Source organism: Panthera leo, chromosome B4 (assembly GCF_018350215.1).
Source record: "Panthera leo isolate Ple1 chromosome B4, P.leo_Ple1_pat1.1, whole genome shotgun sequence".
NCBI classification, from domain to species: Eukaryota; Metazoa; Chordata; class Mammalia; order Carnivora; family Felidae; genus Panthera; species Panthera leo.
The window spans coordinates 135,486,741-135,504,366 of NC_056685.1; the positions used below are offsets into that span (position 1 = coordinate 135,486,741).

General features: G+C 61.3%; 1 protein-coding gene across 7 annotated transcripts in view; it reads right to left on the minus strand.

The window, feature by feature from the left end:
- Positions 1-17,626, minus strand: part of SCUBE1 (signal peptide, CUB domain and EGF like domain containing 1) — a 131,783-nt gene that overhangs the window by 57,767 nt on the left and 56,390 nt on the right. Inside the window, exons 1-2 of one of the 7 annotated variants that reach the window (XM_042948054.1) lie at positions 648-820; positions 280-439 (exon numbers count right to left, since the gene is read on the minus strand). The exons of 4 other annotated variants lie outside the window; for them this stretch is intronic. The gene's annotated coding sequence lies outside the window, so the exon portion shown is untranslated. Of the gene's footprint in view, positions 1-279; positions 821-17,626 lie in introns of those variants that run through there. 2 more of the 7 variants (XM_042948055.1, XM_042948053.1) reach the window with 2 other exon arrangements.

Consider the following 17,626-nt stretch of genomic DNA (forward strand, 5'->3'; position numbering starts at 1 on the left):
GTACCCCCCTGGAGCCTGTTCCGTGTCCCGGGGCACGCAGGTCACCATTGCCACAATCTCAACCCGAGGCTCCTGCTGGTTGGCAGATGCTACTTTTTAAAGACGCTACTTTTTAAAGGTTTGCAGACCTCGGGTGCCTTGTTCTGCGAAGACCCAGCCCCCTGCCTTGCTGGTTGGGAGGCATCAGAGAGGGGAGCCTGTCCCAGGGTGCTGGGGCCGGGCCACCCCACCGCCTGCTCGTGTCCCCATCCTGTAGCTGGAGCCCTGCCCCTGTCGCACCTGCTTGGCGGGCCCTTCCGACTCGTCCTCCCGGCCGGGCTCAGAAGCCCTGTCCCTCACAAGGCCAGCTGTGTTCCTGTCTCCTCTCTTTCCAGGCTCCCCGAGACTCTACTGGGGCTCCAAACCCTAGGCAGGAGCAATGAGCTCGGGCTCCTTGCCCCTATAAAGGCAAGCGCTCCCTTCAGAGGTGGGGAAACCATGCTTGAGACACCTGCCCAAAGGCCCACGGTATGCTGAGAGGCATCACAAGGACGTGGACCAGCACCTCAGACTCTAAACCTCTTTCCCACTCCTGGCCCAGAGGCCTTGTGGAGCGCAGAGAGCTGGGCCACCCTGAATTTCCGGGGCAAGGACCATGGACCATTCACCTCGAGGCTCCAGAGGCCTGGCCTCCAGTCAGTGCTCACGGAGAGTTACATGGAAATGTTCCCTGAGGGCTCTGGCATAATGGGGACAACGAGGGGCGCCTGGGGTGGGCCGTGTGCCTCTCTCCTCAGTCACCCATAGTTCCTGGGACATTCCCCCCACCCCGGGAGCCTGCCTGGAGTGGCTTGGACCCCCTCCGGTTGACCCCAGTTGATGTTTATCTTCCTGGTGATTTGTGAGGAGTTTCCAGGATTTATGAGGTCACTGGGGTCAAGTGAGAGGCTGTAGGTCACAAGTCCATCAAGAGGCTAAGGGCAGATGAAAGGAGGAGCTGCTGTCCGCCCACACAGCGCCCTGAGACCTTACTTCCGTGTCCTACCCGAGAGCAGCCAGCCTTGGACGGAGGGAAGGAACGCCACGGGCGGGGACACACGGGGGTCTCCCTTCCCCTAGGTGGCCCACGTGTGTGTCAGGACTGGCTCAGTCTTGACCCTGTCCACTTTAAGCATGGGTGGCGGCGGGGGGGCAACTGAGATCTGACATCTATTTAAAAACACAAACACCCGGGCAGCTACAACCAAGATGTATTTTTAAATGTTTATTTATTTTGGGGGGGGGTGGGCAGAGAGCCCGATGCGGGGCTCAAACTCACGAACCCGGCGATCATGACCCGAGCCGAAGTCAGAAGCTCAACCGACTCAGCCACCCAGAGGCCCCACAACAGAGAGTTTTAAAAAGTCTAAATATCAGTAAAACGAAGAAACGGCCACGAGTAAAGCCTGCAGTTTGCTCAGCGTGCTGACCTCTGGTTTCACCTGACTTGACTACCCACGTTGTTCCTTCACCTCACTTGCCTTACTTATTCCAGGCACGCGGTTGGACAGACGCAGAGCGTGACCAACGACCCAGCAGCGGAACAAACAGGGCTCCTTGTAGGAAGCTTCAAGTTCATCCGGAGAGACGGCCCCTTCCTCTGGCCAGAGTCCACAACAGCACCTGTGCACGCCTGGCGGACGGGGGCGCTGCGCGACGCGGAACTGGGAGTGGGGGTGCCGACGGGGCTCGGGGTGGGCGCGAGCGTCGGCCCGCTGCCGGGGTGCCAACGCCCTAGCACGGCTGACCTCCAGGAGAGGTCCCTGGAGGCAGCTGGGGAGCAGTGCACAGCCGGCCCTTGCGAGCCGGGGAGAGCCAGCCTCACCAAGGTGGCATGGCTCTCTTCGGTCACTGCCAGGGCAGCAGCTGTGGGCATGCGCCTGGCCTCCTTCCCGGTTGCGTGTCTCAGAAAAAATCGCTTCACTTCTTGAGTCTCTTCCGTAAAACGGGAATGATAATCTGTGCTCCACAGACAAGACAGCGTAGGTATTCCGACGCTAGGTCTTTCTACGGGGGCACCGAAGGCCGGGATCTTCTGCGGATCTGGAGAGAGGTCCTCACGGGGACCTTGTCTAGGCCCGGCAGCCCCCCCTCAGAGAAGGCTCTCAGTTGAGGGGATCTCACGGGCCACTGAGACATACGCTGTCTCTCATCAGGTCTCCCGAGAGACTCCCGCCTTGGCCAGGGGCCGGCCAGTGGGGGGTGGCCGCCAAGGGGCCTCCCTGACCACCACCACCCTGATGATGGCTCCCTGGCGCCCACGAGGTACAGGGGCTGGTGTTCGGGCTTCTTCCCAGCTTCGTCTCCCTCCGCCTCCTACTCGTACTCCAGCCTGCGATTTCACGCTGCCTGCTGACCGACCCCTGGCTCCGCCCCCTCCACGCCCTCGCCCCTCCTGTCTTCCACAAACAAAATCCTAGGCCTGTCTCAAACTGCACCGGTTCCACAGGGCTTCCCGATGGTGACCCCACGCGACCCCCACACCACCACCCCCCGTATTAACCGCCCAGGGCTGTCCTGGGGCTGGCACAGGCAATCGATGCCACTCAAACGGATCTGTGCTTTCTCCCTAAACTGGGAAGAGCCTCAGGGCCCCTGTTTGCGCTCACGCTCATCTGTGAAGAGAGAGATTCAATTTCCATTCCCAGCCAAAGAAACACAACTCACCAGAAACCCTGCTAATTATCACTAACCATAAATTTGTCACTGGGGAGCGGATGTGGCTTTGAACTTTGGCTGCTAAACCGAGTACAAGGCTTTAGAAGTCCCTCAGCTTTTTCTTCCACTGTGGCCTTGCAATCAGGCAGTCTTTCTTTCTGAGAATCCAGACTTAAAAATGAGCCACGCTGTTGTTGTTTCTCTGGCAAAGGATAATTTAGGGGGTAATCCGGAGTTCCAGTCTAAGTCGACGTGGAAGCAGTGACATTGGGGCCGGAAGGGCGGGCCCCAAGCCCCACCAGTGATGGGCTGACCTCAAACGTGTCCATCTCAGTGGCCTTGGCAACCGTGGGAGAGGCAGGCGAGGCCCCCGTCTTCCGCCTAAAGTCCTGAGTGAGGTCAGGGGACCCACCGAGGACTCCCCACCCAGGCTCCGAAGCACGGGGCACTTTTCCTCCAGCCGAGCGCAGGGCCAGTGCTGGATCATCAGCGGAGAGGGCTTTGGGACCGCTGTACGTTTCTGACCGTTACACGGGAGCCTGCGAGCTTCTGTTCACGTGTTGACGTGCTGTAGCTGCTAATATCTGCTATCCTGGAAACTAAATGGGGCGGTTTGTATTTGTAAAAATAGAAACTGAAAATCTATCACATGTTAACATTAACACATTTTTTAATTAAAAACGATACTTTCCAAAACAAGGGGAGAGTTGGCTGAGAGGAGAGTCATCGTGGAGGAGAATGGGGTGGGTGCTGACTCCTGACCTTGCTGTTGGAACCCCTGGGGGTGCAGGTGGGCCTGAAGCTAGGTCCCCATCCCCCATCCATTCTCAGGCACTCATCACCTCTCGCCTCTGCCGGGGCAAGGGGGTGTCTCTGTCCCTGCACCTGCCACAGACTGGACGCTACAGGAAACGGTCAACCCGTGAGGTGTCCCATAAGGTGTTCGCTCCATAAGGCCAAGTGCCACTGCGTCCCTTCCTCCAGGAAGCCTTCCTCGGTCCCCAGCCTCAACTCGCAGCGCTGACACGGTGGCCATATTTCTCCTCTCTGGGCTTAGCATGACTCTCTGGCCGGGCCCTGCGGGCAGGCTGAGCTCTGAGCCTTCTCAGTGACCTCACTGTCCAATATAAGTCCTGCCTGGGAGGGGATCCTCCACAAAGGGAGGGAAATGGAATAACCTTCCCCTCTTCTATGGGGGTCTGGGACACGGGTCTGGGCCTCACAGCCAAGCAGCAACCGTGCTGGGAAACAGGCCGATACGGAGCAAGCCGCCGAGAAGAGCAGCCACCAACAGCTGGCTTCCCGTGGGGCTGGGCTCCTCTCGGCCTGAGGGCTTCTGGAGGCACCTCCTCCCCGCCATGGCGGCCAGCCGGGCATCACCATGGTGTCAGCGACCATTCCCCAGACGGCTACGACTGCCGGCCTGGGGCCTGGAAGGAACCTGGCCGCCTCTGTGCCCGTAATTCGGCTCTACCAGCTACAGACGCAGTAAGCACATGACCTTCTCCTCACTCGGGGGCACACCGGCTTCTGCAGCCCACGAGAAGAGGTGAGGCGTGGCTGGCAGAGCCACAGATGGATCCCTGCGGCCCATCTTGTCCATCCTTCCTGCAGAAGGGGAAAATGAGGCCCCCAGATGGGAAGTGTCTGTCCCAGATCACATGGCAGGACTGTAATCCAGGCTGCTGGGCTCCCAGCCAGACTCTCCCACCCCGGGGTCCCTGAGCTACACTTGTGGGACCCAGAAGGCGGACTGGCAGCATTTCGCGGGGTGAACAGAACTGGGAACCTGGCACCAGTGGTTGTCTTCGGAATTAAACACCTATTAAAATTCAAGGCCGGTTCAGACACCTCCTCCTCCGTGAAGCTCTCTGAGCAGCGCCTCAACAAAGCACGTAACCCCTGGCTCCCGTGACCTCGCACCGGCTACCACCGCGCATGAGGGTGGAGCCTCAGCTCAGCTACAGGACCGTCAGGCTCGCACGAGGCCTCGACTCTTGTGCCTGCGTCACCCCTTTAGCCTTTCCGAGCAGCATGAGGTTCCCTGAGCAGCCTGCCCGCCCCCCCACTCCTCGCCCGCTCGTCCTCTGAGTCCTGTTCTCCCTTTGCAGCCGTGCCGGCCTTCCCACCGGGCCGGAGGCACCAGGGCGGCCTCGGACAGGCCTGGCCCACACCCACCATGACCGCTCAGAAAGGTCGCGGGCTCTCAGCTGAGCGACGAGCCGACGCGCCAGCCCGTGAGACCGATGCCTCCGGGCAGCACTGGGCACAGCCCCCGCTACGTGACGGAGACGTGACCGAGTCTCCTGGCTCCGTGTCTCTTCCTTCCAGTCGGCAAAGTGCTGATGGGGTGGGAGGCAGGGACCGCTCCGTTTCTCCCCCGTGCACGTCGACCTGCGGCCACCTCTCCCACGAACCAGAGAGCTCCCGCAGGAAGGAAGGGGCCTCGTCCACCGCTACGTCCCGGTGCCCAGGACCCTGGCTGCACGTAGCGGGTCTTACCGAACGCGGAGAGCCAGAGGGAGGGGCCAGCTCCCGGGCCCAGAGGGTGGCCTGCCCGTGGGCTCACCATCCTCTAGGCACCCCGAGGAAGGCTGTGCAGAGCTCAAGAGGGGCTGGGGCTGAGATGCGTTGTACCTGAGCCTCTGGTCAGATGCCTTCTTCTCTGGGTCTCTGTTTTCTAAGCTGGGAAATGGGTTGTCATGACCTTTACCTCCGAGGGTTGCCACGACGCTCGAATGATAGAACTACGTGATGCGTGTGGCACAGAGCGGGTTCCTGCCTTTGTCTACCTTGTGCTACATGTGCGTGGTTGCGAAGTCACCCTCCTCAGCCGCCATGGGGAACTTAGAGGGACATCTTTATCCTTGTCTGTGTCCTCAGTGCCCAGCACAGGGGTGAAAGAAATACAAGGAGAGCAAGGGTGGGAGAGGAGGAGGGAGGGAGGAAGGGAGAGACGAAGGCTGTCCCGCCTGACAGCATCTCACAGAGAATCGTGACGGCGTTATGTGGCATTCGCAGCCATGCGTTCTCTGGGACGGCACCTCGGGAACTCCACAGCACACATTAAGGGCTCTGACAAGTCCCGCGGTCACTCGTGGGACAGCCCCCTGCCTCTCCCTTAACACAGTCCAAACCTACGATGACCCACGTCAGTCCCTCACCTTACGGATGAGCTCGACCAAGGTGGCTCAGGCCTGGGCAGGGGAAGGGGCTCTAGCTCCGTCTCCTGGAGCCTGGCGTGGGGCTTCCTCTGCCTCGGCCCCAGGGGTAAAGAAGGTGGCACTCTCTCTGCCCTCTCCCGGGGGGCTGTCCTGAGGACAGTGAGCTGACAGGTAGGGTTACCAGCACAGCTACTGCCGAGGGTAAGTGAGTTTGAATAGATGAACCCCACGGCATGTGAGGTGCTCCAGGGGAACAGTCCTGGGCTCCTTACCGGAAGAGGCCTCAGCGTCTTCCGCTCCACCCCCTGTGCTGCAGCCCCACCCCGGCTCCCCTGAGGGGGCCGGGGCACTCTGGCCAGTTCTAACCGGCACGCCGTCTCTACCGATGCCAGCCCGTAGGCTCCTTCAGGGCAGAGGCCAAGCCCGGGGCCGGGCACGGCGCGGCTCTCCGTGAGCCGCAGAACGGAAGGACCTTGGCCCAGACTCTGTCCTCCTGCGGCCCCTGCTTTGCACGGCATGTGCTCTTGGGAGCCGGATGACAAGACGGCATCCTTGGGCGGGGTGCAGCCTCCCTTGGCCCGGCTCCCCGTCCTGATATGGGGAGTAACCACAGTGCCAAGTTCAGCAGGAAGGCCTGTTTACCTCCCTGCCTAGAGGGGAAAGAAGATCGAATTTCAGAGTCGTTTCCAGAAATCCTGGTCTTCAGGGACCCGGTGCCAGTCAGGCCAGGCTGCCCGCCAGGTCGAATCTAATTTGATCTAACCCGTCCAAATCTAATGATGCTCTGCAAACTCCGACCGAGTGTCTCTTTGTGCCCAGGATGGGGCGGGGAGTGATGAGGAGACAGACGCTTCACGGCCGCGTCACGGGGTCCGATTTCAGACTCTGCCACTTGCCCTCAGCACCTTGGGCAACCGTGTCCCTCTGAGCCTTAGTTTCCATCCATATAAAAGTGGCTAAGTCACAGGCCGGGCCTCCCAGGCGCTCACTCAGTGTGCCCTCCCCTTCTTTGGGCCACTGAGGCTAAGGACACAGATAAGAGCTTGAGGGACTGCGTCCCAGGCTGGGAGGGGGGCGGGCACAGGAAGGTTGTAAATAGGGTAGGGGTGCACTTCCGTGGCAGAGAGCTGTGGATGCTGTCGGAGGGCAGCCAGCACGGGCCACAAGCACATGGGAGGCGCTATCACCCTGAAAGGGACAAAGGAGCCTAGGGAGGGCAGTGGCCGTGGGAGAGGGAGAAAGGCTGGGTCTGGGACACAATCAGGAGCCCTTTCTCAGTCTTTCAGAACACGTGATATAGAGACTAGGGCTCTGACGACGCTCTCGTGTGACTGAGCCCTCATCATGAGTCGCAGACATGGGTACGGCCATGCCCATCTCATGAGCAAGCACACGGAGGCTAGATCAGGGCGGGGAAGGACCTGCCAGGGCCGCGCCGTGCCTGGGGAGCAGGGCCGGGGTCCCGGGCCCTGCCTTCGGCTGCCCGGTGCCCAGGGCTTCCTCGCGATGGGCCCCTTCTTGATTCTTGCCTCCTCCGGGCCCTGGGACGGGCCCCGGCAGCCCTTCCCCGCCAGGGCCTGGTTTTCCCAAAGGCCTTCCGTCACGTCTGGATTCTCCATGAGAATGTGCACAGAGCTAAACCACTGCAGAATCTGCCTGCCCCAAGCCAGTGTGCACATCGCGTCTTCTCGGCAAAGCAAAGTTCACGGATGCATCTCAAGCAGGACGGGGCGGGGGGCGGGGGGGTACGGGCCCAATCTGTTTGTACTTAGGAGCTGGGCCTTTCTCTCTGCCCTGGCCCAGGATAACAAAGCCGGAATGCGTGCCTCCCGAGGGTCGTTGCTATGGCGACTTCATCAATAACATCATTTTCCGCACCCATGTCCCTTAAACACACGGGAAGGGAAGGCGAGCTGGGAACGGGAGAGAAGAACAATTACCCTGCTCCGCCCTTCCCCCCACCTCCGGAGGGAGGGATTCCCCTCCCCTTCGACCTCATCAATAGAAAATTACGGAGCCCAGAAAGAGGCTGGAGCCTTTGGGGGTGGCAGGAAGACGCTACCGCCTTCCCCAACCCAGACGAGGCAAGCCGTCCAAGCGAGGCAGGCGAAAACCAGGGGGATGAAGGAAACATGGAAAGGCCGTGCCACGACGGAAAGGCACAGGAGCGGTGGCAGGGATGGGCCACTGGGGGAGCGGGGATTCGAACGACGACCACGACCGAGCCCGACTGCCCAGAGCTGCCCGTGTGCCGAGCTGTTCCACACACCAGGGTATTAGCCCCACTTAACAGATGGGAGCGCCGAGGCACAGAGAGGTCACCACTGAGGGGAGGCCTGGGGATCCAGGGGGCCGGATCTGGGGGCCCACCAGAAACTCGCCGCAGGCTGATGACAACCACGGCTACTGTCAGTGAGCGCCTGCTGTATACGCTAACTCTTTACATGAATAATCTCCTCAAAGCCTCCCGGGCACTTCTCCGAGTAACCTGTTCTCCCCACCTTGCAAGTGAAAAGGAGGAAGGAGTGAAGAGAAGTTGGGTGGCTTGCCCAAGGGACACGGAGCAGGGCGCCCCCACCTGGGGAGTGGGAGTACAGGAGACCACAGACTCCCGCTCACCCAGAGCCCCTCAAGGCCAGGCCCCGTGCAATTTGCCCCTTTGCGAATGTCCCTAATTGACTGTCTGCACGACTCTGGGCACAGGTCCTGTCAGCAGGCCCACCTGAGGGGTGACGATGCTGAGGCTCAGAGAGAGATCTCCCAACTGGTGGGGTGGAGCAGGGACAAGGTCCCCTTGGGCCCCTCTCCAGCAGCGGTCACACGCTCGCCCCACACCCTACCTACCACCCTGGGGCCCCCTTGGCTGCCCCCCTGCCCGTGTCTCACTGCCTCGGTGGGTCTGATCTTCCCTCACTGCCCCCCACCCCCCCGCCCCCTAGGCAGGACGCTTCGGCCCTCCTACTGCCGGCCGCCCTTCCTTCAGGCTCAGCGGCCCCCTGCCGGGACGGACCGGCCCTTCTGAACTCGCACGCCGCCTCCTCTCGGTGCTTGCCGCCCAGCTGGGCCAGCCGTGCAGGTCCAACCCTCCTGCGACTGGACTCCTAACACCGTCCCCGTCATCTGCTCACTGGCCTACTTGCGCTTTCTTGCGCGTATGTTTAGGCCGGGTCCCCTCTACACCAGACCGTTCCACAAGACCGGGCTGCTTCTCCTCTGTGCCTTTCGCGGGCTCCGCTCTCGCAGGGGCCGCGACCACAGTCGAGCCGCTCGTGGGCGTTCAACACACGCCCGCGGGGCGGTGGGTTCCAGGCGCAGCGGTTGTAGACAAGTCATGGCTCTAAAGTGAAGCGGTCTCGCTGTGGATTACATGCCAGCAAACAGCCAGAAGGGACCAGTTTTCTGGAAAGCTAGAACTGGAAGGGACGTTGGAGACCATGTAGACAAAAGCCCTCCTTTTCCACTGGGTCACGCAGCAGTCAGCCCGGCGTCTACACAGAACCTTTCAACTCTGTCCCCTGGGGCTCCCGATGCCCCGGCTCTCAGGCTCCGCGTTCTTTCTGCCACGTCAGGAGGCGGCTCACGAGGTGCTCGTCGGGCCCTCGCACATTCCATGAGCCTTCGCAGAGCACCACCTGTGCGAGCCTCCGTGCGGAAGCCGCGAGCCAGGCCAGCGGGATGTCCGGCCCACACGGTCACCGCTGCTCACTGTGTGGGCAGGCACCGCGTGCGACGCGCTGCTGAGATGTGGCTGGCTCCCGGCATCCCGGGTGACAGCAGGGGGGGTTGGGCCGGGCCTGCCCTCTCGGAAAGCAGGGACGGACACCAGCCTTTCTCCGGCGCCTCGCCAGTGCCTGGACCAGGTCCGACACCCGGGCCCCCGGAAAGCTGTCTCTGTGGGATGGGAGGGAGCCTGTCTAGTGGATGCGAGGACCACGCGGCGGTCTGGGCAGACACGCGTGGACAAACGTTTGCAGAGCTCCGTGGGCGTCGCTGAGGCGGTGTGGGCCTGGTTTCCAGGTTCTGCCTCACGCCTCCCATCCCGGCCCATTTGAAGGTGTGCGGCCCCGAACCGGCCCAGCCTCCTGCTCTGTGAAGCCCCTCGGGTCTCAGGTGCTCCGTGAAGGCGACCTGTCTCCCCCGTGTCCCCTCTTCCCCGGCCCCTGGGTCACCTCGCGGCTACCCCCCTCCCCTTCCGACCCCCTGAAGTTCCCCTGCTGACCACTAGGCGTCAGCACGAGCACGTCCAAGCCCGTCTGAGGCCCGGCAGGCTTTTCACTCCGCCCAGGCTCGAGAGGCCTGAGGTCTGGGGTGTCCTTCTCCTCCTCCCAGGGCTGCCAGATTTACACACGTGCCTGACAGACACAGAGGATGCCCAGTTACGTGTGGATTTCAGAAAAACAACAGACACTTCCAGGTATCAGTATGTCCCAGATGGCACGTGGGTCATACCTACACTAACAAAGTATTCGTTGCTTACCTGAAACCCAAGTGGCAACAGCGTCCTCTCTTTCATCTGACAACCATATCCCTCCCTAGAGGAAGCCATGGGGGACAGTCAGCTCACAGCCCCCAGACCATGGGCCTGGCCGTGACCAGGGAACAAATCGTTTCTCTCTCGACAGGCGACTAGATGGAGGGGACCTGGGGGGGGGGTGCCCGGCCCCCACAGTGTTGCCACAGCAGCCCTGGGGCCCCTGGGAGGAGGAGCCGATAAGAACGCTGGGGGACACGCTAGCAGGAGGTCCTCTGAGGACACAGAGCAGCCCCCCGGCCCCACAGCTGGTGCTTCTCCTCCGCGGCCTGCCGCGGCGCAGTTCAGAGCGGGGGCTCGAGAGACAGAGACACTTTGTGTGGCTCCGTCCCAAACCAGCGGTGCTGCGGTCCCTCCCGGCACCCCCATCCCCTGCTTTGTGCCCTGTGGTGGCGGCTGTCCCTGCCAAGCGTCCTCTGGGAAGTAAAGGGTATAAAGGGCTAGGTACACAGTAGGCACTCAACAAATGTCGAGTACGTCTCCCTTTCCCGCGAGCTCATATCAAAGGCAGGTGTAACCACTTGTGGGAACTTAACGCAGATTCTCACCATTGATTCTAACTTAGACGGCCTAGCTGTGGCTTCCCCGGATACATGTTTGGGTGCACGAGGGGGGAGGGCGCCGGGAGGAAGAGGGCAGGGTTGGGGCAGCAGGGAGGAAAGGTGCCCCGATGAAGAATCGGCGTAGGCAGAGAGGCAAGGAGGTGGCCGTGGCAGGGGAGAGTCTCCGAGCCTCTGGCAAACTTGGGCTCTCCCGCTGGAGGGGCCTCGGCCGACTGCACGCAGCCGGGGAGCCCACGCAGCCGGGGAGCCAGCCCAGGCGAGACCGGCAGCCGCGGCCCCCAGCCAAACCACGGCCTGGCTGCACGCGCGGGGCAAGTCCTCGCCGGGTGCCGCGCATCCTGCCCACGGGAGGGACCTGCCACCGAGGCCACACACGATTCAGACCTTTGTTCCCCCCACGAGGTCAATCCCATCCCGTTTCACTGCCACTCGGCACGTCTCCTCTGCTCCCCGCACTGGGTTCGGCGTAAGAAACATGTCTGTGCCCTTTCTAGGAGCTCACACACGGGTCTCCTGAGAGAGAGAGAGAGCGAGAGAGAGAGAGCGCGCGAGCGAGCTGAGCCGCTCAGAACCTTGTGGCACACACGGAGAGGAAGACGTGTCTGGCAACAGTCAGAGGTGGCTTCACAGAGGAGGCGAAAGCGAGCCGGGTTCTGAAGGAGGACGACGAGTTCTCCAGGAAGCGAGGGGCTGGGGAATGGCATTTGAGGCAGAAAAAGAGCACCCTCCGAGGCCCGTAATGGGTAAAGGACACACATGGGAGGGCTCCATGCACAAATCTCTCTGCTTCTCAATGTCCACTTTCTCGCCTGCAAGAGGGACTTAGCAGCACAAGACTGTTCTCGGGATCTGATCACTCGTGGCAAAGCACAGGCACGGGGCTGGGCACACAGCGGTGCCTAGGCACACTGTGTCCAGAGCAGTCCTTGTAAATATTAATTCATGAGTATCAACGAATACCGATGTCTGCCCCACTTCACGGAACAGAAACTGAGGCCACGGGACTTGTGGCCGCCAAGGGGGCCAGGGCTAGGTGCCTCTCGGGCTGGGTCCACCGTCTGCCCTGCACGGTCCTCTCTGGGCGGCCTGAGGCGCTGCAGCACAGGAAGATCCCCACCGCCAGCGCCACAAAGTAAGTGCTGGGGTCCCGGTGCCCGGCCAGGGCTGGCTGGAGGCCAGGCCAGGAGAAGGGCGTGAAGCTGGGCTCACCAGCCAGAGGAGTTGTTTATGGGGTGGGAGGCTCGTAAAAAATAATGGGCTGGATTTATCGTCCCCGCCTCCGGGGCCGTTCCGGACTGCACAGGGCTGGGACGGGTCCCCTCCGGCGGCACCGTAAATCTTCCCGCTAAATGCGAGAGCTGTTTATTCTCCCGCCCACCTGGCCTGCAGCAGGCAGGGGGATCGAGGAGAACCTGTGCACAAGCCCTGCCCTGTGCTCTCGGCCCGGCTGGTTCACCCCGGGGAGAGCTGGCAGGGGTAGCCCTGAGGCCAGGGTGGGATCCGCTAGTGTGGCCAGGCCGTTTCCCCTCATTACAACAGAAACTTCCCAGCCCATGCACCTGCGGGGTCCCAGCACCCACAGCTGATGATGGAAAGCTCCGGCACAGGGCAGGAGATGTCCCTGGCCCTGTAGGAGCCACGCTGGAGCCCCCTGGGTCAAGGCCTGGCCTTGGGCCAGGGGAACCACATCTTGGGAGCCCAGGGGAGCCCGCCAGCCAGGCACACTGATAAGATCCTAAGCTGTGCTTTGTGGCTGGGGTAGCTCAGAAGGGACTGTGGGTCTGTCCACAGGCTTGTTTACTGGAATCTGGAAGTAGATGGAGCAGGAGAAGGGAAATGGCTGTAGCATTAGAAGGTCGGCCCCTCCTCGTCCTGAGGACCGTCTCTTGGGGTGGCCCGGCTCAGGTCTCCCTCCAGGAGTGGGGATGACAGCACTCACCCAAAGTACCTCCCAGAGTGGATGCAAGTGTCAGAGTGATGGGGAGCGTGAGCTGAGCAACAGAGGGGTGGCGATGAGCCTAGCAAGGGAGGACACCTGCTCGCAGAGAAGGTGCTGGGGACGGAGTCCAGTCTGACTGCCGGCCAAGGTGAAGGGCAAGTCAGAGCAGGAAGGGCAGGGTAGAAGACAGAGTCCAGAGGAGGGCCAAGGACCGGCCTTGGAGGAACGCGGAAGGAGGGTCTAGGACGAGCGCAGGGACCGACAGAGAGGCTGCTCCTGGGGTCTCGGCAGGCGGCCCTCTGCTCTGGCCCAAACCCAGGGCCCTGTACCCGAAAACCCCCCAGTGGCTCTTGCTGGGGAGTTCCCCAGTCAGTGCCTGAGTGGTGTGGGCTTTAGCAGCGGGCTCAGATCCCGAGGACAAGGGTCTCGAGGACAGAGGCTTCTTGCTGTGGCTGACTGGAGGGGTGTGGCCTGCAGGGCTGGAGTCTGTGTGCTGGCTGGAGGGACTTCATCTGAAGTGCAGCACTCGGTCTTCTCTGCTGACTGAGTGAGCGAGCCCGCTGGCACTCCCCCACAGCCCAGGACCCCTGTGCTAGAGCCTAGTCCCCCCTCCCCCCGTGCCGTGCTGGCACCCCGACCCACAGCCCTCACCTTCCTGTCTGCCTCCCCTGCCGTCTGTGCGTCCTGGGAGTTCACGCCCTGGCTCAAAGGTGGGGCTCTGAGCACTGCCCCCCAAGCAGGACGGGGGAACCCAGACCCTTCCCATGCCCGGTCACAAGGTCACTCGGTGACATCGATGGCAATACGCCGTCCCCAAGCCCCCAGAACACGTGCAGGGAGACCAGAAATTCCACTTGAGTATCCCAGGCCCCTAAACCCCGATGAAGCCCCAGATTCCGGAGATTTCCCTCACATCCGTCAACGCCCAGAGAGTTGCTGAGGCTCCAGGCCGGGGCCAGGCCAGGGCTGACCAGGCGACAGGGGTGGCCACTTTTACTGGCCCCCAGCCTCTCCCCGGGCCAGGGTGCTGAGCACGTTCAGCCTCATGGGAAGCAGCGGTGGACTGGTCCTGCGCGGAGCCTGCGGGCTCCCCTCCCGGGCTCCTTGGGTGGCTGGAAGCCAGGCCCTGTCTCGTCCGGAGGCGGCCGCCACTGAGATACCCTGCACCCACGTGACTCGGGCAACAGGCTCCCCAAAGTGTAGACCTGAGGGGGCGGGGCTCTGCAGAAAGTCCCATGTGCCCTGCCTCTCACCTTCCCTCGGCCACCCGTCACCTCCTCCTTGACCGCTGTTCTGTCACCTTCCCTTCCTCTTGTCACCTTCCCCTCGGCCGTCCTTCTGTCTTCTTCCCCTCGGCTACCCTCCTCTCCGCCCACACTACCCACATGTGAGTTCTAGACCCTGACGCCCGCCAGCATCACTTGCCGGAAAACTGCTTTATCTCGCTGCCCACCCCAAGGTGCTTAGTGACCGTCCCGAAGTGTGGACCGTGCCTCCGCCCCCCAGGACTGACAGGGTGCCCTGCAACATTCACAGCAAAGTCCACAAAGTCCCACCGAGCACAGTGCCTTGACCCTCTCACTCGCATCCACTTTGGGTCTGGTTTCAGGGTCTGGGATGGACTCTCTCCAACAGGCAAGAGGGGCTGCTGGGACACAGGCTCTCCTGGCCAACCAGAGCAGAGCTGACATCTTTGGTACAGAGGACCCCTGGCCAGACGCGAGGCCACGCCAGCCTGTGTGAAGGGCCAGGCAATGAAGGGCAGCTGGGTGACCCACGGGGAAGAGAAGAGTGCGGGGGGTGGGGGGGGGGTGGGAGCGGCCAGAGACCCGGAGTCTAGGCTAGGTTGGAAACCAAATCAAAAGCAACCACATATGAGAAGCATCACGCACGTCGGAGGGGCTCAAATCGGAGCCCCCTTCCCTGCACGGTACAGACGTGACCTGTCGTCACTGCGACCTGCCAGGCCCAGTCCGATGGCGCCAGGGGGTGGTGTCTGAGGGCCCTCCCCGCTCCAGATTATTCCAGAACTCAGGCCCATGAAGGGATGAGGTGGGCCCCCTGTGTCTCGGGTTTCTGCCTGTCTCCACGGCCCACTTCGAGTTGTTTTTCAAGGTTAGCTGCTTCTGACCCGTTACTTTCAACCCAGGCCCGGACCCAGATGGTCCCAGCAGCCTCTCACCCTTCCCTTCCCACCGCAACCCCCCACTGCCCCGCAATCTCCCAGGGGCCCCTCTGCCCACCGCCTGCCCTACTCACTACCAGCTGGCTCCCTCAGGGGCCACCCGCTCTGAGGGACTTCCTCCACCCGCTCCACCTCCCCCAGGCTCCCAGCCCCCAGACAGAACTGAGTTCCCTTTGGCCGAGCCCCTCAGCACTGCTGCTCTGGGCCCACGCTGACCACCCAGGATGCCACGCCATGCCACGCCATGCCACGCCATGCCACACCCAGGGTGCAGGCTCGGGCACCACAACCCCAGGCCAGGTTGGCAAGCACGCTGGACGAGAGAGTCCCTCCTCTCTTTAGAACCCAATTTCCATGCCTCTCGGAGAAGAGGTGATCCACGGGGTCATGGTGGTTCCTTTCAACGGCGGTGGTCCGGATCCACAGCCAGACCACCTGGGTGCCGGCTGGGCGCCCCACCCCCCCAGCCACGTGACCCTGGGCGCATCTGCGTGTGGGGGTAGCTGGTACCTACTTTGAAAGGTTCAAGGAGTCACACGAGGAAATATTAGGGTGACCGTATGTCTGGCTGTGCCCAGGACAGTCCCAGTTTGTAGCCGCTGCCCTGTCGTACTTAATCATGCCTCTTTTGCTCTCGAAGCGGGCGGGCGTAGATACTAACTCATACAGCCCCCCATGGAGAGAGGCGGAGAGGGCGCAGCGTGCCTGGCAGGATGTTCAGCTATTGAGTGATAATTCTAAGATTTATTGACTCATTTAAGTAATCTCCACACTCAACGTGGGGCTTGAACTCACTACGCCGAGAGCAAGAGTCGCAGGCTCCAGTGACTGGGCCAGCAAGGTGCCCCCACGATGTCAGTTCCTGATCGCTGAAGCGGTTACGCGAAATCGACATGTAATGGGATGGCCGAGAGCCGTATGCATACACAGTACGGCTGTCAGCTTCCCCGTGTAGATGCTGTTCTCCAGTGACGGGAGATGTGGCCGTGGGGGAAAACTGGGTGACGTGTACACGGGACCTCTCTTCACTGGTTTTTTTTTTTTTTTGCACTTTCTTATGAATCTGTAATTATTTCAAAATGGATGGTTAAAAAAATCCTATCGTCTTGTCTCCAGTTACGCTCCTCATAAGCCTACAGGAAAAAGGAACAGATTCTGACAGTCTTTCCCGTAGAGATCTAATGAGCAAAATAATTTTTAACTCAATCGAGGCCATCTTTGCATAACGCAGTCACCCAGAGTCGGGCTGTGACCTGGCAAATGCGTGAGAATGTTCCCACGGGGCAAACGGCTGGGGCAGAGCCCAGGCACGTCACCAACCGGTCGGGAGTCCCCATCGTCCCACCTGCGTGTGCACGTGGAGCCCCCACCACAGTCTTCACAGCAAACCCGCTGTGAGGCAGCAGCACGGATCGGCTGACGACAGCAAAGTCAAAAGGGAAGGGCTATTTCCGGCTCGGGTGTCTGGGGACATTCGGCACGGGGACAAACACTAACGAGCATTCTGTGGCCCTTAAGGGGAGTGGCTGTCTTGGTAACTGAAGTTCATAAAGGTTTTATGAACTGTAAGGAAAAGAGGCCAGGCTGACTCAGGTTGTTTCCCCGAAGAGGAGAGGGAAATGGGTGTGCCATTTCGGGAAATTTCCACCACAAAGCGTGTTTGAAACTCTTGGTGCTCAATGAGGCATGTGTGGCGTAGGGAACGCTCACGTCTGGGGAACGCCGAGGAGGTGTCCCTGCTGTCCCTCGGGGCCTCTCCTGGGTCTCACCCCCACTGGGCGGACTAGGCACAGGGGTCCAAGCCTTGTCAGAACCCTCCACGTAGTCTGCCTGGGCTTAGGGGCCAGACCAGCAGAGCAGTGGCCACGCAACCTTGGGCAGGTTCCCTAACCTCCCTGTGCCTCAGCTTCTGAATCTGGAAAATGGGGTCATGGCAAGGATGCGATGTGCGAGTGTGTGAAAACGTCCGGCATGCGGTAGGCATACAGTAAATGCAGCTCGTGCTATCATTCATCATTTAACACAAAGGAAGCCAAGCTTCCCTGTTCCAGGCCCCACGTCTGATTCTCGCTGGAACCAGAGTCACCCCTGACGCCAAGTCTTGAGCTCTGTGAGAAAGTGCCACAGGGAACGCCGGTGGTGGGAGGGCAATGGGGTTTCCTACCCGTATTTACACGTGCATTTAAACAGGCTCAGAGGGCGTTAAAGGGAACGGTAAATGTGCACGGGAAACCCGTGATGCCGCTGCCGGGACAGTGCCAGCCTGGCTCTGCAGGGGGCTCAGCCTCCCAGGGGCACAGACGCTCAGCTGCCCTGTGGCCTGTTCTGGGGCATCAGACGCGGGAAAGGGGGCAGCACGGCCCGGCTTCCACGCGCTCAGCCGTGAGGCAGCCCAGCCTCTCCCCGGCGGCCTCACAGAGCCTCCGGGTCCCTCTCACTGGGCTCAGTGCCTGGCCCAGACCACACCATTCCCTAGCTTGCACTGACCAGGAATCTGCCCGCACAACCCGAGGCTGAAGAGGGCCTGGGGGCCCAGGGAGCATCATTCTCCTTTCTCCCCTTGTCCTT